This window comes from Cheilinus undulatus, linkage group 4, assembly GCF_018320785.1.
Source record: "Cheilinus undulatus linkage group 4, ASM1832078v1, whole genome shotgun sequence".
Lineage (NCBI taxonomy): Eukaryota > Metazoa > Chordata > Actinopteri > Labriformes > Labridae > Cheilinus > Cheilinus undulatus.
In genome coordinates this window covers 19400220-19426699 of record NC_054868.1, presented here as the reverse complement: position 1 = coordinate 19426699, position 26480 = coordinate 19400220, and the positions used below count along the sequence as shown (strand labels likewise).

General features: G+C 38.6%; 1 protein-coding gene across 2 annotated transcripts in view; it reads right to left on the bottom strand.

Annotated features, from left to right (window-relative positions):
- gcgrb (glucagon receptor b) overlaps positions 1 to 26212 on the bottom strand; it is an 87716-nt gene extending 61504 nt beyond the window's left edge. For both annotated transcript variants that reach the window (XM_041785724.1, XM_041785725.1), the window contains exon 1: positions 26127 to 26212. The gene's annotated coding sequence lies outside the window, so the exon portion shown is untranslated. The remainder of the gene's footprint in view (positions 1 to 26126) is intronic.
- Positions 26213 to 26480: the final 268 nt, after the last annotated feature.

Sequence of the window (26480 nt, the reverse complement as noted above, 5' to 3'; positions counted from 1 at the left end):
CTTGGCGGGAGTTACACTGGTAAGTGTTTTCAAGCAGCTATTAAACCATCAACAAAGCAAAGGAAGTAGCCTGCATATTAAAACACACAAGGAAGAAAAGTTTGTTCCCTGCTCCCACTGCAAGAGCAGTGGAGCAGCGAGGGCCGCTGCTCTTTTCCTCTTTGTTGGTGATTTGATAGTGGTTAGCAACCACACTTACCAACATTACTGCCGCCAAGATTTGAGGATAAATACTGTCACATTTGTTTTATTTATTTAATGGTGTGGACATACTCATCGTGGGACAGTATTTACGCTGATGAGACATCTGATCTGACTTTAACTTCAGTCTGGAGGAGCTTTCTAAAGACACTGACAAATCAGACCATAGGCTATGAGTACATAATGCATGAGCTTTAGCTGTGCATCGTAAATGTTGAACTCATATAGTGTTTGTTGACATCCTGCCATGATATTTTTACAACCACACAGTAGATGCCTGCCTGAAGAAGCTCAGAAAGCCAAAGGGAGCTTGAAAAAGACTTACTCCCTCACATGAAAAGGAAACACTAAAGAGTGTTGGTGTTTCTGATTAGGGCACATCCTGGGAGCTCCCTTTGAAAGTTTTACAGGCATGTCTAACTGCAAGGACAGCCAGAGCTACAGCTACAACTCACTGTGGGGATAATATATCCCTTTTAGCTGGGGAACACTGGGATTTCCCTACAGGAGCTGGAAGATGACATCTGGGATGGGCTTAACCTGCCACCATGACCCAGTAGAGGCTGGACTAAAACTGGACTAAAACTGGAGGATTGGGACTTTCGCCCATCATTTTATTTATTCATCTCTTTTTTTAATTATCCTTCTTTACATATTATTTTCTGCACAAGTGTGCTGACTGAATGTCATTCCCTCCCATTGTGAGTGACCTTTCCACACTCCACAGATGGCACAATGATGAGCACATCACCTGCAGCCACTGCATTGTCATCACCATATTTCATATCTTTTGGCTCTAATAACTTCACACCAAGCATGAATGAAAGAATCACTGATTGTAAGGTCCAAAGGACCTTAGAGAGGCCAAAGTAAACCTCACAAGGCACCTTAATTTACACCCAGACAGGTTGGTCAGGCTGGTAAGCATGTCCGCTAGTTTGAAAGAACCTAAGCCATCAGAAATGGATGTTGTAGCAAACAATAGGGAGAAGAAGATGAGAGTGAGATCAAATTTATAATGCCCTTTAATGCACTTGTAATTTTAGGCATAAACTAGAACTATTTTAACCCTGCACAAGGTTACATGTACTCCAGAGAAATGTATTAAAATGAAGATGCACTAAAAGTGGAGAAAAAAATTCCCTGTCATTTTAAGCTGAATGGCAACACACTTTGTACTTGGCAAATTTTTCTGCAAAGAAAATACAAAAGCATAGGCTCTACTTAGTCATATCCACATTAACCCAATGCTAAATGTCACATTGGCACTTTTATTAAAAGCCAGCTGCACAGCGTCAATATGGACATGAAAATAAACTACATATCTGTGGGACAAAAAGTCTTTCATTAATCTAAATCAAGACAAATGAAATGATGTTTCAGCATTTTCCCAAACGTTTATATAATATCTTCTGGTGAAAAAGCATTCTCTTTGTGGTTCTTACTGTAGAGATTAATCAGCCTCTCCACTCACTTGACACTCTAATATTCTGTTTGGCTAAACATCGTGCTGACTTTGCCACGTTACTTGCACCCAAACTTTTTGTCTTTGCCAACAGCTGTTCTTGAACAAAAATACTGGACATCTTTATCCTGCGTTCCTGCCATTCATTTTGAATAACATTATTGTTAAAGTCTCATTCAGAGGCAGTATTGGCAGCAACAGGTGTCAGTGGATCATCAGACTCTTCTTTGGGTGGAGGCCCGACCACAAGCTGCCACATCTGGTTTCATAAAAGACTGTCTGGGGCAGATGAATGGTTTTAACTCCGCTTTTCTTCTCTCCTCCATCGCAGTGACTGCACACATTCTGAGGTGTGGCATGCACCACAGCAATGCATTTTTAAGGTGCTATTTTGAATCATCAATTAAAGCTGTGAGTGGTGGAGAGGAAGGCAAAGGACAGAGGCAACTGATGAGAAGTCTCAGAAAATTTAGAAGTGGCAGAACTGCAATCTGGAGCATACTGGCCAATAAAAGCACTTTCAGTGACATATTTCTCTGTTAAACAGTATTGTGCTTTTAAGTGTCAAATAATAATTCACAGCTCTTTAGTGCATAGCAGACTTGAGTAGATCCTGAAATAAGGAATGGACGGTAGAGTCTTGCCAGGATGGGCTATCTGACAATGATTACCATTATTTTTACATCTCAAAATGCTGTCAAGTATGATCATAATTAGTTCCTTAAAGCTTTGGGCACATTTTTCCTCTTTTTTACCTCTTCATTAGCCCAGATGTGGACTTGTTCTATGGCAGATGTGTCATTCTTTAGTCTTTTGTTATACAAGAAGCATAGAAGCATGTATCCATTGATGTCAGCACAGGTCAAGGCAGATCCAGGTATTAAATGAAGATAATTGTGGGTCTCGATTCTGAACTCAGGTGTGGGTGGATGCAAGTTTGCAAAATTAGACCCATGCAGGGCTCTGATCGGCAGTATTCATTTTTAATGCTGTTAAACCTTCCTGAAATTTTCCCAAGTATACAGTATTACCACACCGCATTCCAAATTCCAAATTGCAAATAATATTTTTCTCTGAGTTTCCTAAATAGTCGATGCAAATGACAGTCGGTATAATTTTCAAGTCATTAGCTGTTATAGCACATTCAAAATTTTATTGAACAAACCTCCCAATGATAACTTTTTTTTTTTCAAAAATACAAAAACTCAAAATGCACTGTTCCAAATTATTTTGCACAACAGTTTTAAAACATTTTTAGGTTGTAAAGAACTAAAAATGTTCATTTGTTAAATTTGCAGCATTAGGAGGTCATATTTACTGAAATCAAAAGCTATTTCAATCAAAAACATCTTAACGGGCCAAGTTACATGTTAACATAGGACCTCTTCTTTGATATCACCTTCACAATACTTGCGTCCATTGAACTTGTGAGTTTTTGGAGAGTTCCTGCTGTTTTGATGTGAACTGCCTCCCACCCTCATAGATCTTCTGCATGAGGATGCTCCAAAGGTTCTCAACAGAGTTGAGGTCAGGGAAGGATGGGAGCCACAGCATGAGTTCCTTTTATGACCATAGCAGCCAATGACACAGAGCTATTCTTTGCAGCATGAGATGGTGTATTGGCATGCATGAAGATAATTTTGCTACGGAAGGCATGGTTCTTCTTCTTGTACCATGAAACAAAGTGGCCAGTCAGAAACTATTTATATTCTGTACTATACACGAAAATCCATGTTTGGATGTAGAGTTGTTCTGATTCTGATACCAGTATTGGAAATACGTCCAGTATCAGAGATACTGCTTAAAATGGAGGTATTGGTATCGCCAAGTACACGAGTTTATGCACCAGTCTGATACTGTTTCGTTCAACTTTACATCTTTCCTTGTTTAGCCATGCTAAATGTTAGCGCTAAAAACTGGAAATCAATTCTTCTTTGCTGCCTGAAAATACTGCATGCACAGGCTAACATTTGTAGAGCAGCGAAGAAGAATCAAAGCACCCACTGTAGCAGTAGACTGGTGGCAGCATGACAGTTTTTCTCTAAATGTGATTGTTAAAATGCCTTCCAGCTGGCACTGTCGTACAAAACAAGAAGTGACACCGTTTATCAAAAGTTACATAACTTTCTAACCATCAAGGATGGATGATAATTATCAGAGGATTTGGGGAATATTTTGCGTATTTTAATTTGGCAGATAATAAAATTTTAACCATTAAAATCAATCTATAATGATGACGCTCATTTGCTTCTTCTCATGACTGCATGTTCTGAAACATAAGGTGGAAGTGGGTCTTCTGCTAAAACACAGAAAAGAGGGTCAGCTCCATCTGTGCAGCTGCAACAAGCTTGTGAAAGACTCAACATGGCGTCATCAGTGTGGACATCTTTTAGTGTTTCAGAGTATGTTCTGCAAAGATTTCAAGAGGAAGCCTAAGTCCTCAAGTTCCAATACAACGCATCTTATAAGTCACATTAAGATTTGTTAGCAACACGATGGACTATTAAGGAATACGAAGCAACAGTAGGTGCTAGCATTAGCTTCATGCTGAAGGCTGCTGCCATTGGAGTTCCAATTTAGCAGGCATTTGAAAACTGCAGAAAGTTTGCCAGAGACAGCTAAAAAGCAAAAGCTATTAATGACAAAATCACAGAATTCATTGCACCTGATGATCAACCCTTCTCTGTAATAGAAGACCGGAGACCGTAGCCCCGGTATAGTTTTCAGAGTCACTGCTACTTCTCAGACGTATGCCTACCTGCCCTGTTTGATGTGGTTTCCACACACATTCACAGCCCTAACTGACAAGAGCACCAGTAACATAAGTTTCACCATGGACATATGGACCTCTTATGTTAGTCCAGTGAGCGCGCTTAGCTTGATGGCCCAGTGGCTGGATAAAGACTTTACTGCATGCACAAGAGTTTTCTGGCTCACGTATAGAATCAGTCATCGAGACAACGCATGCAATATGACCAAGGCTATGGAGGAGTAGGATTTAAAGAGCCTGGGCTGTATGGCACACACTTTGCAGTTATAAATTAGGCTGTTGTGAGCCAAAGAAGTGTATTAGACCGTGTTACAATTGGCAGGAAAATTGTAGGACATTTCAAACACTTCCAACTAGCTTCCTCTTGTCTGAAAGATTTGCAGACACAGCTTGGAATAAAAAATACAAGGCTACAAAAAAGATGTAGCCACACGATGGAACAGCACATTTTATTTGCTGAGGATTTTGTTAGAGCAGAAGTGAGCACTTGCAGCATGTGGAGTAGATCATAATTTATCTGCCTCTCTAAGTGTTTACCAGTGGGCCCTAATTGAAAACATGCTGACCATCCTCGACCCATGAGAACAGTTAGCTCGAGATATCAGCTCAGGTACAGCCACAGCAGCAGACCTGATCTCCTCTACTGAGGCCTGTTGAGTAAGACCGCTGCAACCGACCAGAGTGAAAACTTCTAAGAGCACCCCTGTTACAAGCACTCAACAAGTGTTTAGGTCACATCCATACAGAGCCTCTGTATTACCTTGCAACTATCTTGGATACAAAGATTGCTACTTTAATGTGGAGTGCAAACGGCAAGCAACAGAAATGTTAAGCAAAGAGATGGATCCTTGTAACCAGGTCTGCACAGCAGCTGACAAGCCAGATGAACCACAAGCAAAGAAGACTCAGACAGATGCCAACAACTCCTTGATGGACATGTATGACGAAATCCTTGAGGAGAACACTGGCTTCAAAAAAGAGCTGGCGAGCAGCCAAACAGAAATGCAGGTAATTTATATCGTCTAATTTTTTACATTAAGTTTTAAGTTTTAAACATAAACCAAATTAACGTACTAATATTGGGATTTTGTGATATTCACCAGTAGCCTATGTGTCAGAGCCCTTGATTCCCAGGACTGAGAGCTCTCTGGACTACTGGAAAAGCAACAGACCCTGTGTTGACAGTGCATGTTTGTTTTCTGCTGCTGCTGCGTGATGGATGAAAACAGAAACCAGATTGGATGTGAAAAGGCGGAAATGTTTCTTTCATCAAGAAAAACCTCCCCTGATGCCTTCTGATTAACCTACTTACCCCTGGAATGGACCTTAATTAAAAAAGATCTGTAAAGAGAATAGGAGAGCAAAAGACTATGTAAAGCCTCTCTAATGTACGACTTGCATCAAGGTTGTAGATAAGGGAAGACAACACCTACAAAAATCTGCTGAAAATGTGAATTCATAAAACAAAGGTGTTTGCAAGGATTTTTGTAAGCATAAACAACACTGACACTAGTCTACTACATTAATCTACTTTACACCGTTTTGTGCCTCAGTGTGTCAGTCTACAGAGGCAGCAGCCATATGGTTTTTCTTTTATTTACACTATTAATTCATTTTGAATACAGGTTCACATTAATTTGTTTGATTGCCTCTAATATGCCTTGTAATGTCAGTGCATTTAATTTAACTTGAATTTTTGTGAAAAACATCACTTTTTTTGTTCCCCAAGCTCTTACTTGTGCACTAAATTAGATCAGGTGTCCCTCAAACTTTCTGTGATTCAAGCATCACAGTATGTGTGCATATTATGTTTATCTGTGAATTAATTAACCACAGGCTTTTAGTTCCTTAATTTTGTCTTGAAAAATGCACTCTATGTTTTCGAAGTGGCCCGTTTTGTACAGTGACATATCTGGATATATTTCAGTTGAATTCTTGTTTGCTTAATTAAAATGTCAGATTTGACAGTTTGTCAAAAATGTTTTTAATTCATAGCAAAAGCCACAAAAAATGCTTGTTACCAAAGAAAGTTGTTCTTGGGTTTATGATGTACTTTATTCAGTACAGACATAAACATGCTAATATAAATAGTTTGAAAGTTAGAAGTTTTCTGTTTTTTGTGTTAATATTACTTGTGTCACTAAGAATTAGTTATATTTATATTTAGTATCTAGATATTAATCTTATTTTTAACCCTAAATGAGCATTAGTTACTATTAATGAACCGTGTAATTTAAAAAATATTATAGGTTATCTTATCGGTATCGGCCATCAAAAGCAGGGAATTATTGGTTATCGGTATCGGTTCCAAAGTTTTCTTAAATAGCATCCCTACTAACCATAAGCCACTGTGCTGCCCCATTGATGCTATTAATGCCCTTGAATCCCTTGCAGCAGCATTTTCAGCGAGCCTGGAAGTTGTGGGACTTTTCGGGACTTAAATGATTAAATCCCCACCGGTTAACCTGATTAGGGCTGGGAAATTAATTGCAAATTAGATTAAATTGCAATATGGCCTGCTGCAATTTACAAACCGCACAAGTTGCAATATTTCTTTAACTCAAAATGTGTCAAAATACCACTTTAATAAATCTAATTTTTGAGCTGCAGAGATTTTTTTGCACATAATGCAAACATTCAAGTGTCAAATTTTTCATAATGGTTTACAAAAATCCTACTTTTCATGTTTTATGTATGTTTTTCTTGATCAAAACGATTGACTTGAAAATGAAAATGTCCTTCAATAAAGCAAATGACATCCAATTTGCAAAATGAGCAAAAATCATTAGTTCATTCTACCTAAAACTGATGAAGCTTAGGGATAGTTCATGACATTCATACCCAAAGCTGCGAATAGCTGATAGCCAGCTTCATCTCCCCCACCTTAGCCGTCTCCTTTATAGCTTAACGCTTGTTGCACCCTCATATTCAGATTCATGCTACTATGGATTAATTGCTTCTGTAATAATTCCACTATTTTAAATACACACTGTCATAAATCCATCTATCCATATGAGGGTTTCGAGCTATTCACTCCCTGGAAAGTCAAAGCATGCTGCTGACTAACCCAGGGAGCATCTTTTGAGTGGAGCCTTCTCTGCCAAGTAAAACTCCATATTCATTTTGCAATAAAATAGTTATGATGAGAGTGTTCCTGACTGAATGTAGGTTATAATATTGAATGATTTATTGCTTGAATTTGTTGAAAAATACATAAAAAGATTAACCTAATAATGATCACATATTAATTCACAATTGCAACATTGGGGGGAAAATATCACAATAAAATTATTTTTGCAAACTGTTCAGCCTTTATATTGGACGTCTTTTAATCCATTTTAATCCAATTATAATCATTTATTACCGCTAGCTTGAATGCTAACTGTCATATTGTTTACCCTTTGTGAGGGTCTGTCAGCCAATGGCAGGCTGTTCCTTAATCATAATGGCATAATGGAGAGGAGGAGATAGAGATGGCCTCCGGTGCAGCCCCCTGTATGATTTTTATTCTAATATTTCGCTCACTTCTATCGCATCTGTATGCAGACAGTGGTACTACTGCTAGAAACAGACACAAAGGCATGTATCATGAATATTACACAGCACTGTCTTCATGACAGAAATTAAAGCAATACGGTGGCTGTCTTAAATACTCTGGGATACAGTATTACCATATTACAGCCCACCTACCTGAAATAAACTAACATGACAAACCCTCAAAATTAACCATCGCTGCCGCAGTCCACGTTTTTAATCAACCATACTAACACATCACTATAATCCAGCTGCTAAAGACAGAATGTATCGCTAAAGTTATCACTGTTGTTAGCATTAAAATCATTTTTTGACGCTGTCCTTTTCTTCATAATTTGTAAATAACAGCTCAGGTTCAGTGTAAATCAGTCTGACTAAACATAACCCATAAATTAGCATTGCCAAAAAAGAAGGATGTGGTTCAACATAAAAACAATAAAACTGATAATAACAATAACACTCATGGTAAGTGCAACAACTTATTCTCTATTGCTGCAGCTTAGCTTGCTTCATTTCTCCTTGAGTGTATTTTTGGTGTTGTGAAGCTTATTATTTTGTAAAGTAACTAGAAGCTTAACACACTCATTTTTCAAGCAGCTAGCCCAACCCAGTTATTCATTCAAGCAAAAAAGGAGATACATGAATAGTAAATCTCTTGACAATGAATCATCCTGTTGTTTCTTTACACTTGTCTTAGTCTGACTGTGTCTCATTTGGCTTCATTTGTACCAAAGTAGTGCATCCTGTCACTGTGATTTAGGGGTCAAAAATGTCGAGAATCCAGACTCCAGGAGCATAAGTGAACAGATCACAAACCCACACACAAAATGGGATGTGCAGGGGCAGAAGCAGTTCAATTTTACGCTTCAAGGAAAAGAGAACAAAAAAAAAACACAAGGAGATATGGACTTGGGCAATTTGAAAGTGAGTGTTGCAGAAAGAGTGAGAGAGCAATGAGATGGTTAATGTGGAGTGTGAGGAGATAATGAAATAAAGGGAGTAGAGGGAGACCAAGTGTCACAACAAAGGGAGTCTGTTTAAGAGAGTCTTCTATTACTCGGGATGTAAAAAGGGAGGATTGTTACCAATAATGGAGGAAATGGGTGAGATAAAAGACTTCACTGCTGGCAAGGAACAGTGGTGGAGCGAGAGATGAGGCAGCTATGTAATGAATGTGAGAAGTGATTTCAATTACACTGTCAGTCAGAGAAACTCACCGAATGGTATGAAGATTAGATTCATTCATACGGTTGTCAGTGGTAGCATATGCTGCAGCACTGCAGAAATATGCATGAACATTATAGAATGCATTTATAAAAGCTACTAGCTGCAGTCACATGTCTGTTAAAGGGCCATAAATGGGAATTAACAAGCTAATTTGCTGTAATGACCAAACAGCAGAGTTCATGCTCTATGTGGTGGGGCTCTATGTGGTGGGGCAGGGGGGGTTATGCCATTGTATTGGAGGAGTGGTTTAAATGGGCACCTTTATTTATAACAGCAACCACACTCTTTCCATCCAGGGTTTGACCTGGCTTTAAATGAGGTTGAAATAGTACCTTTCTATGTTCATGCATGCTGTGCACACAAGCTTGACTGAACACATGATACAAGACAGGATTGGGCCATATCCAATTGTTGATACATTTTCCCACATTATCAGTGTTACAGCCATATGTTTGAAAACCACATTATATCAGAGACAGGTCGCACCAAGCACTTGCTGGCAGAGTGCATGACTCTACAGGTGATTCATTCAATCCTTTTATAAAATGCTCTTGAGTCCTAAAAAAACTACAAAGACATAACTATTACAGGGAACTGGAGGTGATTAATCATTGTAGACTCATTTTCACACTTCACAGGTAAACTGAGGGACATCAGGACATGAAATCAAATGAAGTTTTGTCTCTTTTTCTCCTCCCTCTGTTCATAATGGCTAGGCCTGAAAACAGACCCACAGACTGAGCAACTGATTGGTCATTGGGGTTCAGAAAAAAAAGGACATCTTTTTTTTTTTAAAAAGCCTTGCACATTAGCACAAGATCAATCAGTGACTGGTTCCTGCATCCTCCACGTAGTCAAAATGAACTAAAAAATTAACATAAACTTTTTGGAGCATTATTAGTTTTACTTCATTATATTTTATCGAAATAAAAACTGACTTTGAGCCAACCAGCATCCACCTGCCTGTATTCATAGGCTATAATCTCCATGATCAATACACAGTAACTATTTAGAATCATACAGGCTTCCACATATACTCAGATATAAGTGTTTTTGTTTAAATTTATAAACAATAACAATAAATAGGACCACTCACACTTAGGGATGAGTATCGAAATCCGGTACCAACATGGCACCGGTAGTAACACATACCTACCAGACTGAATTACAACACAGATATGGAAACTTAATTTTGATACCCCAACACCCCAAAGAAAAGTCAAGAAAATTGTTGTGGAATTTGTGTGATTTATGTGTTAAGTTACACTGGTTTACTTTTCTTGTGCCATATTTGACTGGCATCATATAAAGACATTTCTGTGAATCATTTACTATTCACAGACAATTTTTAGTCTCCAGCTAGGTTTAGGAGGCAATTACTTTTTCCACATAGGGCCAGGTAGGTTTGGATGGCTACTAAATAAAAAAATACAAAATTAAATGAAAATTAAATTAAATTAAATTAAATCAAAATTAAATGAAATCAACATAAAAACTACATTTGTATTGACTCAGGTTAGCATTGTCTAACATTAAAATCAAAAAAGTGATAGCTGTCTCAAATAAAACGTACCTCTGCAGGTATAACATGTTTGGATACCACCTCTTTTTTTTTTTTTTTTTTTGACAAAACCATTATCAGTGACAGTTTAGTGGTTGCGGGATATTGATAGAGGCATGCTGTTGTAAAACGATAATGTACTTCATGTTTAAAGTTGAACATTGCTGTAAAAGACAGGTCCATCCACTCCTGGCAGAGATCTTCACTCTGGTTATTTGCACAAGCACAAGCAACACGGTGTTGTGCTAAGCACTAAAAAAGCCTGTTGGAGAGATAGAACATGTATTTTTAGTTTAGGATTTCTTGTTTTAGTACAAATTTTGTCCTAAACCTATGGTGCTTCACGTATGACATCCACAGAATGGGGACAATAGGGTGTTTAAAGCCAGGTTTTGGGGGGGGGGGCAGAACAAGGGAGCAGCAACCACTGCTCCAAACAGTCAACTGGTTGGTCAAGAGAAACCCATAAAGTTGACAGAAAATAAAAAAGGATTTAAATCAATGATCATTGACAAAGTTTTGGAGTCAGTGTACCAACATAAATCTGTGTTAATTTCAGCTGGAAAAAGACAGTTGTACACACCATGTGCATTGCCTTTAGCACTGCATGGCAGCACCTGTGTCCAACTGGACTTGAAGCCCTCTGTGGCACTTACTGGTGTTGTTTCGTCATGTCTATACCCTTTCTTAGGTTGTACTTTCTCTTAGATGTATGTCACTTTAGACCAAAGCATTTGCTAAAAGACTTTGTAACCCTGTAAAAACAGACTTAGTGTGCAAAGGCTTTAACTCCTTTCACCTGATGCTCAGTGATTTCAAACATCATCCTCATGTCCTGTTGCCCTGAGGTAATTTCATGCATTAATTAGTCACAGGGAGGGGATCTTGCCCTGATGACATCAGAATCAGAATGAATGTGATTTTCACTGACAGCTAAAGTGTCTGTTTATCCAGGCAGAGGCAATCTGCTCTTAATAGGCTCTATATGTGTGTTTGTGTGGCTACATGTGTGTGGGTGACCACAGCGTGCGTCACTAACCAGTCTGGGTCAGTGTTGATCAAATAAACAGTTGTGTTTATAGAGCAGATCTACAGCAAGCATGCAGAAAAAACAGAGAGAGATGCAGCACGTCAATCTTCAGTCACACTGTCACAGCTTTTGGTTTTGTTTCTTCTGACAGAGAGACGAATCATGACCCCTGTTTAAATCAGATGACTATTAATTAAATATCAAACATCAGATTGTTTTGCTACTAACATGTGGTGTAGCCAAAACTGTTTCTGGTTCATTAACTTTTATTCATTTTAACACCACTATTTTTTTTCACACAGTTAGTGCACATACATTCTATGTGACCCTCAACCATCCCGTAGTTTGCAACATCAGGAAGCGATGCTGTAGTGATGTTGTTGGTGGCAAGCAAGCAGAAATGGATGAAGGACAGAGACTCTGAATGGCAAGTTGAGCTCTAAGATCATGCCAGATAGGACTGAAGTAATTTACACTTACTGTGGACATGAACTGAGTTACCCAGAGTTCATACAGTCTTAAATACCCCGTACCACTTGCTGGTGAAGCACACCGCCAAAGCAGCGATGCTCAATTTGAACTTCAATGTCTACATGCCTAATTGCAAAGTAGCTGGTATATAATCAGTTGATTGGATATTTGCATAATGAGCAGTTGGGCAGATGTACCTGATAAAATGATCAACGAGTATAAATACTGCTCTGAAAATCAGATTTAGATTTAGTTTTAGGATTTTCATATTCTTGGATGAACTGTTTTAGAAAATAAGTAGTGAATGCATGTCATGTCCGCAGAAATCTTTATATGCTTTGGAAATCATATTTTTGATCTTTTTTACATCAAATGTAAAATGATGCACACTATATTTATCATGCACTATCAAAGTCAGTTGAACAAGATTTCAGCACTTGATCAACTGTGAATAAATGCATCCATCAGTAATGCAGCAAACAGCTGTGTGGGTAGACTAAATGCACTACACTATTTTAAGTTATTTCTAACATCAGGCTGATTTACTTTAGTTCTCTTTGTATAGATACGATACTAAAATCCAAACCCTTTGAAGCATGGTTTTTTAACATAATAATACCATGTACAGTCAAATGGTCATTGATGTATGTCAGAATGTGTTTAAAGGGGTGTAACAATCAATTGATGTACATCAATATATTTATTAATTGATGTAATCAGATTGATAGTCAAAAATTGATTTATGCGTCACCTTTGAGCTATGCTTTAATTTAGAAATTCCTTTAGCATGCCTGTTGACAGTTCTCTGTTTCCAGTTTTCTGTGCTCTGAACAAGCTAGTGGTAGCAGCAGCATACAAAATAAAGAGGATTTCCCCTCCTCTCTCAGCTGTGTGGACATATTTCAGACAGAGACTACACCAGACAGGGCCTCTTGCCTTATTTTGCTGACTACGTCTGCATTTTTATCTGTAAACATCGGCCTTATGAGATCGTTTTCCCCTGGCTGGAGTTGCACAAGTGGTGTCTGCTACAGGCTCTGTGGATAAACAGAGGGGGAGAGGTCTGCTGTATCATGCCTCATTTGATAAACTGACTGTTTGCTGTCTAACTTTCAGTTTACAATGAAAGTATAAGCTGTCTGAAGTCGACATGGTTCTAGCAGGACTGCTGCTCTCTTTATATTATCCCTCCTCTTTCTCTTGTTGTGCAGCTAACCATAACAACAAAGCAAGCACTAAAATAAAATTTTGTCCTAACTCCTGCTTTTTGCCAAATCAGGATTGCAGTAAATCAAAAATAATGTAATTAATCACTGTAGCATCACAGATTTAATCTTATTAAAATATCACAATGTCTAACAAAACTACGAATGAATGATCTGCCACTTTAATAGTCCTCTTTGTAAAGTATGAATAGCTGATATAGAGAAGAAATATCTGTTAAAGACCACAAGTGTGTAAATGTGTTTAAAAATAAAATCTAAATTAGGAAAACAGAGGTCAAAAGACTTGATCACAATCAAGAAAGGTTGCAGAAAAAGTTTATATTGGTGCTTTAGAGTAGACAGAGTATTTGAGGAAATTTAAATGTTTATACTTCAAGTATTTGCTGTTATAAAATCAGCATATTTAAGCACAAATGTCAACATTATGTTTCTAATTTACAGGTAATCAAGGGCCCCTACTTTAAAGACATTTAATGCAATAAAACATTTGCAACATAACATGTTACTGTAGTGAAGTGCACATTTTTGTCCTTTTTGATAAAGGTGATTGGTTTTTTTCCATTAAAGGTCACATAGTATGCAAAGTACACTTTTTCAGCCTTTTCTAACAAAACTCTGTGCCCCTGGCCTGTCTACAGACAGACAGCTTATAAACATTTAAAGCCGCAGACACAGAAACAGCTTGTTCTGAGCAGGGCTGAAACAGAGGGGGTTTTAGACCTGCAAAAATCCTATACTGGAGTGTTTTTTAGAAACAAACTTCACAGGTATATTTTGGGGGCCTCTGAGCCCAATATTAACTGGTCTTAAAGGGGTAAAATATGTGACTTTCAATTACCAAAACTATTTTTTTTTCTTCAATTTGTGCATAAAATCATCTGATAATGATTGCCATGAAACAGGTGATTTACGTCCCTAGTGTATCACCCATCATTTTAAAACGCTAGGGATGGGCAGATCAAGCAAAGTTACGATGTGCATATGATGAGGAGGAAGGAAATGTCTACCAACAAAGTAATATAAAAATAAATAAATAAATGCATAAAAATGATGTAGCAGAGTGACACTTCTAGGAATGACTGGAGTGTGTGCAGTGGAATTGCAAGGATTGACTTGAAAGGAAGCGATATGCAAATTCTAAAACTTACAGTGAGCCAGTGTAGGAAGCTCAAATGGGGTGATGTACCCACGTCTGTTAAAACCAGTCAGCAGAAGAGAGAGAGTCCTTCTTTATTGATACTGGAAAGGAGTTAGTTACAGTAGTCAAGTCTGGAGAAAACTAGGGCATGGATTAATTTTTCAAGGCCTATCCAGGTGACCTTGAAAAAGTTTATTTGAGCAATTGTTCTTAAATGAAAGAAGCGTGACTGTAGGACTTTGTTTATGCAGGTTGTGAAGGTGAGGTCGAAGTCAAACACCACTCCTAGATTTCTGGCTGTGGAGCTGATATTTTCTGAAATAGCACCAAGGCTTGGTTCAGTGGGGTTGGTAGAGTTTGGTGTATTCAAAAGTGTTATTTCAGATTCTCCATGAAAGAAAGGAAGGAGTTGAATAAACATTTTTTAACACTTGTAAGGATCATAATAATGGCAATGTCAGAGAGTAAAGCAGTTTATAGTAGTGCTGTTTCTTTCCAACTATACAAACATATTAAAGCTAAACTGTGTTATCTTCATACTCTGTGCCTTTTTAAATAAATCAATAAATAGATGAAGTGTAGCACTAACACCGGATGAGTCTTCTACTCATCTCTCCACACGGATGCTGCTCAGCCACGTTTTACATGCATGTTTGACATCATGAAGATCGATGTCAACACACATGACATTTAGACAGCTAGTCTGGCTCTTTTAAACCCGGAGAGGCCTGGTATGTGATAGCATTATAATTAATGAATGACAACACAGGCTCCCTCCAACTAGTTTGATCTGTACACAGTACACCGCAGTGAGGCCGAGCTTTCCAGCTAGAGCAGACTGACACTAGTCTCTCTCAAGGGAACCAAAGCATACACTACAGAGGAGATACAAGCCCCCTTAAGAGAATAAAACATGAAATATTAATTATTAGCTATAATAAGACTCTTTTCTCAGAGGCTGATGCATGAAGGAATTCAAAGACATGCTCTCTGGCCAAACAACATATTTACTGTTTGAAGCACATATATCCTGTGTGGCCGCTCAACAAAACCAGAGTCATATCTAATATTGTATCTATAATGCTGACAGAATGGTTCCTGTGTTCAGGTTCAGCTTCAAAGTTTCAGACTATTAAACATTCAAAAAGAGATTATGCTTGGTGTGCGCAGTAGTCGTGCATATATTGTGTATATTTTCTTTTACAGACTGCTCTATTTGATCTTGTTGTTATTTATTCATTGAGGTCAGCAGAGGTACAGTGTGATTACGCAAGGAACCTCACGTTACTCACTGTCCCCTTCACACTTCTACCAAAACTTGCGCATTAACACATCAGCATGCATGAACATACATAACATGGGCACACATGTATTCATTGTTACAAATGTCATAAAATCACTTCTACATTCCTCATCATCATCATCACTACTATGGTCACTCCTCCTGATCATGTATGCATGTACCTGTATCAGAAAAAAAACAGAACAAAAACGCCTGCACATTCAAGAGAGAGCTGGATAACATTAAAGCTGTCAGAATAATGTACTAATCAAGGTTATTTAATCCCATGAAAAAATAATGTGTTTCATAGGGATGGGACATGATCTTTGAATATTGGCTTTGATTTATTTTTATTTTTTTCAATTATGCAACTTTTATCTCATCCTAATTAATTTCCATACCATCAGTTTTGTGGTGCCTGGTTGTACTGAAGGTGGCTGGTGTGCATTTTAAGTTTTTTTGCTAACCAGCATTAAATAAAGGAAGAAGAAAGCATTAGTGCCTGAGTGACTGTTCATTTCTGATGAGGCGCTGTAAATCTCCAAATGGCTTAAATTTTTGAAATAGAATCTGGTTAAACTACCGTTTGGCTTAGGGTTAGGGTTGAGGTAAAGGTTAAGATACCAAAAGTAAAAAGTCTAAAACTTTACCTGAAAAACCTGATAAAGAAAATGTTTCACAAAGCTGAGTAAACAGTTTGCTGACAGGTAAAAATATTTCAACACAAGCATAGCTTACATAGCTCCATTAGCTGCATAAACTACGTAAACGCTACAGAGCTATGTAGCTAAAGCTAAGCTCACAAAGCAGCTACGCAAGCTATTTATCTGTGCAGCTATGTTAGCTATAGATATGTTTGCTTAAGCACACATTGCCAAAGCTAACTAAGCTATAGGTAACAGCACTATGAAGCTATGTAGCTAATGTAGATAAAGCTCAGCTCACAAAGTAGCTAGGTAAGCTATGTGGGTACAATATCTACGTAGCTACATTAGCTTTGGCTTTGTTTGCTTAAGCTCACATTGCTAAAGCTAAGTTAGCTACATTGGCTTAAGTTGCTAGAGTAGCCTTGTTAGCTTTAGCTAAAGTGAAAGGGCTTTAGCTAAAGTAAAGGGACTCTGCTTCCTGCTTTCTTACAGTGCAGACGCTTCGCTGCTTGCTCCCTGCTTTGCTTACATTCTTTCGATGATATTTTTTGTTTATTATTTTGGACTAGAAGTTGCGGACAGAAGTTATCTGGCATTCTTAATCACTGGAGGAATACTTTTTGAAAGACAAAGGAGTTTTTTTTCCCCATTTTTCAATGTTTTATGACCTCTGCAGTAGTACTTGACTGTGGCCTGTCAACAGCACAAGCTTGTACCAAAGCACTTGGAAACACAGTGCTCAGCTAAGCTAGTTAGCTTCAAGATGCCTCCTCTATCTACAGACGACTACCACAAACTTCTACAGAAAATTGCCATGCTGGAGACTAGAATTCACCACCTAGAAGTTAGGAGTTAGGAAGACAGAACTGTTTCTTGGTCTGTTATGTTTGCAGTGTGGTTATTTCTTTATAAAAAAAAAAAAAAAAAAAGACTCAGTTTTATGAATAAAGTAGAATTTAAGAAAAAAAAAATTGAAAACTGGAAATACACTGTACCCAGTGGTGTAGTGTTGCCTTAAGAGGTGGGTATACTCTTAATTTATGCTTCGCATTTTTAGCAACCCATTCGGGAAAGGAAAAACAGCTGGTGTTAGACTGCTCTTTGATTTAAAGTACACCTAAAAACAGGCCTTTTGCATTTGCACATTGACAACAAACTTCTCCTGCTTGACCTCAAGTAGTAAGGATTATCATGAAATTATGATGAAGGAAGCAAGCTGAAAGAACTAGTGCCATCAGCTCTAGTTCAAAGACAATAATGAGGACTAGCAAATATTGAGACAAGGCAACACAAGTTCCCTCTCCATCCTAGGGCAAAAAAGGCAGAAAGCTACTGAATGATGTGCATCAATGGGAATTTAGGGGTGGGTTTAATCTATGGAGACTGCAAAATAAGTGAGTATACTCCATGGAGAGGAAATAAAAAAAGTGGGTATACTCAGTATACCTGCATGAAACCATAGGTTTAGCCGGCAAATTGGGACTCCTCTTTTGAGATAAAAGGCCTTTTCAGATTAATGGCCTCTAAGAGTGGTTAAAATGTGCAGTCTGCAGCCAGACCCCTCTGAAAAATCAAGCCCACAAGCTAGCTAAAATGAGAAATAAAAAATAAAATAAAGTTTTTTGGAGAGCTTAAGTTCAATGAGGAGAAAGGAGCAGAGTCTACGACCGCCAGAAAAAGAATGCAGCATTTAGAAGATAACACCAGAAGTCCTACTTAAACTTTCTTTGTTGTTTTCATTTTATTTCAGCGTATTTATTCCCCACACACTGATGGCCAGAAAATTTTGTCTTTCATTAAACCAGCACATGGCACAAAAAAAGGTTGGGGGCCCTACTACAGTACTGTGAAATTACAAACATGAAAACCGTTATCTGGCCCTTGTTCTGATCTGTTAATCTTGTTGTAAGCAGCAGAAAGAAGAAACATAACTTGTCATAACACAGTAATCAAAATTACATCATGTTCTGTAGCCTAGAAATTAGCCTTACTCAAAGACATAAGTCATAGCTGGTTTAATCCAATAAAATCAATGCTTCCTGTAGTTAGGTCAGATCAGGGTTTGGGTCCTGTTCTTGAAAGAAAAGAGGACAGAGACCCATCTTGTTGAGTAGCATCTGGCTGCAGACCTCTATGGGGGGCGTTTTGGGCTCAACTATTGCAGGCCTCTACAATGGGGTTACCTTGACTGTGGGGCGGAAAGTGACGTACTAACCCCTTGTTTGTGGCATGTTATCTTTAACCTTAACCTTTAGGGTTCAGGTGCCTAACCCTAACCCTCTTGAGAGGCATCTGGCTGCAGCCCTCGGGCAAACCTCTATGCTGGGGCGTTCGGTTGGAGACCTCTACGCTGGGGCAAAACCTCTACGCTGGGGCAAAACCTCTATGCTGGGGCGTGATGTATATTACCCACGACTAAATTTCAGCTGTATCCGCTTGCCAGTAGGCTGACCCTAAACCTAACCAGTAGGATTTAAACGCCTAAACCGAACCAGTCGGGGTTTAATAGCATAGACCCATACGCTGGGGCTTCGCCTCTTGACCCTCTTTGGGTTCTCCTCAGTTTCGGCGATTGCTACTGCATGGTCCAGCATTGACCCATACGCTGGGGCGAAGAGGTTTCGCAGCGTAGAGGTCTCCAACCGAACTCCCCAACGTAGAGGTTTGCTCGAGGGCTGCAGCCAGACCCTCTTGACCCTCTTTGGGTTCTCCTAAGTTTGTGGTGTGTTCAATTTAACTTTCAATTTTTAAAATCCTACTGTTATGAAAAATAGCCACCAACTGTATCCTCTGACAGCCAGTGGAAAATCTTCGTCATTCAGTATGTCATCCTGCTTCCAGCTTGGGTAACATTCTCCACTTCCTGCCCCACGGTTGAGGTCACCCTTTGTAGAGGTCTGCAAGAACACCCCACAATCACTCCATCAGTGCAGCTGTTTGGTCCACACCAGGGCTCAGTGGACAGAAAAAGAATCACCCCAGCTTGGCAAACAGCCTTGCGTCTGTTTTAATTTTTTAACATTTATTAGAAAACACCCTTTTACACTAGATTTAAAAGTAAACGCATCGCTGTATCAGAGCAGTCATTAAAGAGCAACAAGCATGCATAAAACCAGTAGTAGAGGTAAAGAGTTGGAGAGGATATGCCCGGTCTAGTGCTGCTTCTTTATGAAAGGGTATTGTTTCATGTTGTGCTTGACTGATCTCCTTTATACATCACGCTTCAATCTGCTTTCACCTGATCGTCCTTGGCTCTATTCAACGCCTCCAACTCCACGTCCAAGAAATGACAGCACAACGCAGTTGACATCATCTGTGACCAAGCGTCCTTGTGCTGTCTTTTTAGGCATTTAAGTGAAGCACTGCTGTGCCTGAGGACAGCATGATAGAGCTGCTGGAATGACTATAGACACTCATGTTTAGTTTCATGTGGCCTGACCTTCAGCAGTATTCATGTTTACTTTAATCTGCTGTTTATATTACCCAAAGGCAGACTTTTCACTGAGTCAAGCTGCGTGAGGCTTCTTCTTTGGAGTCCTAAGATGAACAAGGTAACACAGATTCAACATACAATTAGCAAAAAGTGTGCCTCACTAAGCAGAATTATCCAGTAAAAGAGAATCCATTATCCTAATGGATGACAGGTCAGGGATCACAGCCATCACTGTCCTCTGACGCTAACCCCACAGGCAGCATCTACGGTCATGCAGAAAAACACCCACTCATTTCTAAAGAATGCTCTTTATTTATTTATGAAAATAAAGGTTTGCCTGAAGGACCCTGACTCTGACAAAAGTGGCTGTGTCAGGAAGAGAAAGTAAATTGAAAAGAAACGCATTAGCTTACTTCTCCACTTCTCATGTTTGAAGACCAGTGACTGAGAATCGATATCTCTCTTTTGTAGCCGTCGCTGTGCTGCATGTGCAGCGGCTCAGTCTGCACAAATAAATCCAATCTCTGTCCATCATACCTACACAAAAGAGTGGACTGATTTCTGACACAGAGCATTCAGACAGGACACAGGATGCCGAGAACACTAGAGGACAATGAAGAGACGCTGAGAGAGAGAAAGGGCTCTCCTTTCTAGAAATTGGGTGCCAGCACAAGCGCCTATAGTTCCTGAGAGAGGAACAAGTGCAAAGCGGGTTTCCTGGAGCACTATCTGAAAATCAGGAAAAGGACAAGTTTCAGCAAAAGCCAATCACATCAGCCTTTACCATCCTCTATTTTTTTAAACTAAAGAGAATTTCCAAATGGCCTTGGATGAAAGTCCAGAACAGCATCTCTGTGGAGAAACCTGCCAGCAAGGTGTGGAGAAGAATACAAATAAAGCTACCCTGAGTTTACAGCGTGAATACAGAGAGCCACAGAGGCCACAAGTGTGAAAAAATCTCCAGTTTTTGCTGGTTTATTGTTATTGTGTTTTATTGTGATCACAAAAGGCTGCAAAAAAAACCATCTTATTCAGGATTATCTGCTGATTTTTCATTGATGGATTGATTTAGTAAAACATTAAAAAGCTGTAAAAATACTGGGGTTTTTTGCGTTAGTGTGATTTTTATTGTCAAATTGCTTGTTTAATTAAAATTAAAATTGTTCAATTAAAAACTGTTTACTATTACATACAACAAAATAAATGTAGAGGCCAGGCAAACTGGTGAAGCTGGACAATGTGAATAACAGACATGTTTGCTTCAAAAGGACTAAGACAATGGAATTATTGAAAATAGTCTAAATTTTACAAAGATGAGGTTTGTGCAGGAAAAAATGATATCAAACATGAGCATGGTAAACATTTTCTAAGTGGTTTATAATGTCAAAAGAAAAGAATGGGCAAAACATAAGAAATAGCCTGTGGACTTCTATGAGGTTAACAAACATGGAGCGTTGATGTTACACATCTGCCTGCTGAAAGACAGAGCTGCAGATGGGGATCACTTCAAGGAGCATCTATGTAAATATAAATGCATTGAAATTAACGATTATACTGTCTGAAACATTTTTAAATAACCACTGAAGTCTGGGCTTAGCAGACACCACTGCAAGACTACGGTATGAAAAATTTTCACTTGTGATTCTGTTATTCTAGCAGGTCAAGCCACATGTGGAGCAGTGGAGATGATTAGGGCAGCAACAAACGATGATTTCAATCATCGATGAATGGGATGATCATTTTCTTGATTAATCGATGAATCAGATGTTTCCTGGGAGGCAGGGTCCCTTATTTAAAAATTTAACATGGATATTCCAAAGCTGTCAGAATAATGTTACAGTTTAAATGTCTTTATTCTAAAAACTAAAACAAAACAAAACATTTTTTTTTGAGTTCTGTTCAATTAAATAACTTGAATAATCCACAGAATAAACACAAAAAATATAGTTGTTTTTAAAAATTAAAATGATATTTTCGTTGTTATTACTTTGTCTCCCTCCTCACAAACATACATAAACACTTTCAGATCATACTAATGACAACAGCCTGAGGATATGATTTGAATGAAAGACTCTTATAGTGGGATTCTGCATTTATTACATCTTCTTGCAATTATTTTTCCCAGAGGAGCCACAGATCAGCCTCTGCCTCTTAAAGTTATTGATATTATGATAACTTATAAACATTTATCACTCACGTATTCAACAAGCTAACGTTAGTTCGTTCATGCTTGTTGTCAGATCGACCCGCACTCACGGATGGTCACACAAACTCTCTCTGTCACACAGACACACACACCCAACAGCCATGTGACTGCAGCTCAAGCTTTTCCTCCTCTCTCCTGTTTTAGCAGACATTAAGAACACAAAGTGAGGCAAATATGACGGATTACATGAACGTCTGACGGTCCAGCGCAATTGTTTTTAATCCAGTCTCAAATCGTAACAGAAACAAAACTTAAGTTCCGCCGGAGTTTTTACGACAATGAGCTATTTTTAGATCGCTAGCATCTCATCTCTGTCACGAGACACAGTTGATGATGAATATATCTACTTAATTTTTCCGCTAATGACCGGATTATAATCAGAGAAGTACTAAGCCAAGCCAAAGTAAAGTTTATCAGCCGTCTGTGTGTGACATAAACAGCTCTGCGTCACGCCAAGTGACGCCATAATCGCGCAATACAACGAATCGACACATAAATTCGTTGCCAACTTTTCAAATTATCGATTTGTATCGATTTAATCGATTCGTTGGTGCAGCCCTAGAGATGATTGTTAATAAATTGCTAAAAAATGAAGAGCAAAATAATATACAGAATATAGTTATGATATAATAATAATATAGATCTGTCTCTGCCACACTCTGTGACACATGGTCATGTCATCAAGACTACAGTGTGTCTGGTCGCTCACCTGTTCAACTTAAAGGATGCTGTCTCTTGAAATTGTCAAAAAAAAGTTTGCATATTTTGTGCAGGTTGTGCAAGTAACTGTTCTTGAATCCTTGCCGTTTAGAAAATCCCAAAGCAGCTCCATATAAACCACTAAGAGCTCTGGTTCTTAAGTTACAGTTTCATTTTTGTCAATGAGTCCCCGCTCTGCAGAAGGGAACGGGGGGGGAGCCTGATCACACTCTGTACAGGAGAGGAGCGACTGCGTCTGAAAAGTTTCATGATGTGTTCAAGTGAGCTTGGTACTCTGAAGTTTCCGACTTCCAATGTAAATATGTGCGCTGTGACGCTGCTTAAAGTCGGACCTCCAACTCAGAAACATGGAGGAAAAAATGTCTATTGGACATATTTGATCAAAATGAATGTTCATGTTATGTTCCCCGTATTTCATTTAGAAAATACAAAGTTTTGAACCGAGAAATCCAGAGTTTTGAGTTTCATTGAAAGCAGCAGCTCAGGCTCATTGCAGAATAGAGACAGGCATTCCTTTTCACCTTTGTTGCAGAATCTCTGTGTAAAAACAGCTTAAGAAGAAGAATACAGTGTAGCACAAGCTTCTTGCTCTGTTGAGGACCATATTTAATGCAATTTAAAAAATATTTTTGGGGGCCAATCAAAAATACCCCCCCCCCCGGGCCATCGTTTGGACACCCCTGATCAAAGATCACCCTTTTGCACACCCATACTGCCAGCACACAAAACGGCAGCTGGGGACACATGCCCTTAAAGCAGCAACAAGCTTAGATTTTACTTCCTGTTCAAAGATTTAGACTGGTTTAAATTTAGATCACTATCTGAGACTGGACTAAATTAATCCCATCAGAAACATTAATATGTCCGCAGTGGCCACTGTGGGTTACTGTAAACTAACTACTGATGACTGCAGGGCCACATTCAGCCCCTGAAGGCACATAACACAGATTCAGGCTGCAGCTGCCTTACAGGCTGTAATAACTCTCCTCTGCAGATGTTCACTGGAAACAGCAGAGACGGTTTATCTGTACTGATTAAGGATGATTCAGAAGTGTGCCGTTTATGCACTGATCACAAGACAACAAGACAGCTATGGTTAAAAAATAGGTAGAAATAGGCATGAAAAGATTCAGCAACACTACAATATAACAGAACAGGCACAGATTTTCAGCCTTATTCAACTTGTCCTTCAATCTGCACCTTCATCTGCAGACACAAAAACACCAAAGCAGTGTACTGACAGCATAAAGGCCTGCATGAGCTTAGTTTTAGGTATGCTGACAGAAATTAACAATCCAGATATGTATGGAAGTCCTGAGATGACAAGCATCCTTACATGTTTGTTTTCTTCATGTTTCTGTGACAGTGTGTAAATTTCAGGGTTTTTTTTTTTTTTTTTGAGATCTTAACTTATTTTCTCATTATCTTGGCATAACAATGTTTATTTAGTTAGCATGAGCCATTATTGGAGATCTAGAAAAATTAACTTATATCACACTATTATTTCAAACTAGCAGCCTGAATATGTCAAAGTCTCTGGGAATCAAGGGGAAATCAGCTAACGTATTACTGCAGGGAAAATGAGACAAATAAAATTTATATATGATTGTCCTCTTAGGGCTTCCATACATATAAGCCTTACCTTGTGTTTTAATTGTCAAACTCTGTCTTAAAGAAATACAACTCTGTATGTCTTTGACATTAATAGGAGAAAAAAATCACAACCATGACTGTTAGCCTGGGATACTAATAAAATACTAATAAATTATTTTTTATTTGCAGGTTGAACACCTCAGAGCAATTCAATCTTGACAGAGGAAGCAGAATGTTTAAAGGTCTCTAAATGCACCTTTATTGAAATTTTACCCCATTTTTAAACCATAAAACCTCGGTTATGCTAAAGAACAATGGTAGGCTACAAACTCTTAAAAAGAATTAGCCCACATCTATTTAATAAGACAGGTTTATTATAGAAGAATAAATAAATTTAGGTCTGTCAGCACTAATGCATTAATCAATATTAATTATGGTCCACAATTAACTTAAATTCTTTTTTAATCCCTATTGATTGCTTTATTGTCCCTTTCAGCATGCTTTGGTGAAGTGACAAACCACCACTGCTCCTTAATGTCTCATTTCATTTTTAAAAGCTCACAGACAGCTCAGTGGACAAGTCAAGTCACCTTCACCTTGTTATATCAAACATTTAAAGACGGTCTGGCTGCAGACCTTTCATTTCTGGCAGCCACTCTTATAGCGTCTTTATCTGAGACCGTGTTTATCTCAGAATAGAAACTTAGTCTTAATATTTGCAATGTGTTTATTTTGTGTGTGTGAATAAAGCTGAATTTAAAAAAAATAAATAAAACTAGAAATATGTTGTACCAGCAAATGACAGCTCTTCCTTACTGAGATAGAGCCGACATCATGGATGAATAGTCTGTGAGAACGGTCATCAGAAATGTAGGATCCTCAGCCAGAACCCTCCTGAACATTTAGCAACCTATTTCCTCTATTTCCTTTTCAATCCATAACAAATTGATCTTTGACATGGTTAAGTTCATGTCATAATCTTTGTTCCTTATAATGTTATTTTCTTTCAGAATAAAAGCAGATCTGACAGATCTACATTGAATTGATTATCCATAGTTTAAGACTAAAAATCCAAAATGAAACAAAACTGTTTTCAACACTGTATAGTGCAGTCAATTGTGATAAACCACAGAAGTCGTGAGACTGTGATCGAAATTTGAATGTTTGACAGCACTTGGATCCATCAAAACATGCAAGCACACTCCTGCATGCAGTCTAAATTGCACATAGCCCATACGTTTGTAGCACATCGGTGTGCTGACATGTTATCAACACAGTGCAATTTATAAAGTTTAATGACAGTTTTATTCCAACTAGGATTTCTGTTTCCATGGTATTGACACAGGTGGAAATATTGTTTTTTACGACTGTAACCTTTTGTGAGATAAAATTTCTGGAATCATCATCATCAGAGGACCAACATTCAAACAGAACAAACTCAGCCTGAGTTTTAACAGAAGATTAGAGCTTTTCGTTTATATTACATTCATTCATATTCATCCTGAAACACTTCAGAAACTCGAACATTCGCTCACCCAAAAAAATGTTAAAAGCCTTGTCACAACATCTCCAAGCAAACCAACACGCTGAACAAACAGCAAACACAAACAGAGCTCTCTCACCTCAGCGTGCAGATCTCCTCTCGCGCCCCTGGCACCCCAACACCTCGCGCTGCTCATCCCCGGGTCCGACCCATCACTCAGGTACACTCCACGGAGCTCAGCTGACACGCGTGACCGTGTCCCAAGGAGGAAAAACAGGAGTAAAAGATGGCAAGCACTTAAAATAACTAAAGCAATAAGATGAGAGAAGCGAGAACGGCTGGACTTTTACTTCTAAAACTTGCTTTTGTCCAGTAGGGCTTCCGTCCAGGCTCACTCTCAGGTATTGTTTGTTTGTTTCTCGGTGAATGTATCACTCTCGGAGTTCAGCGTCGTTTCCTGAGGCTCAGGACTGGAGTGAGTCAGACTGGCTGA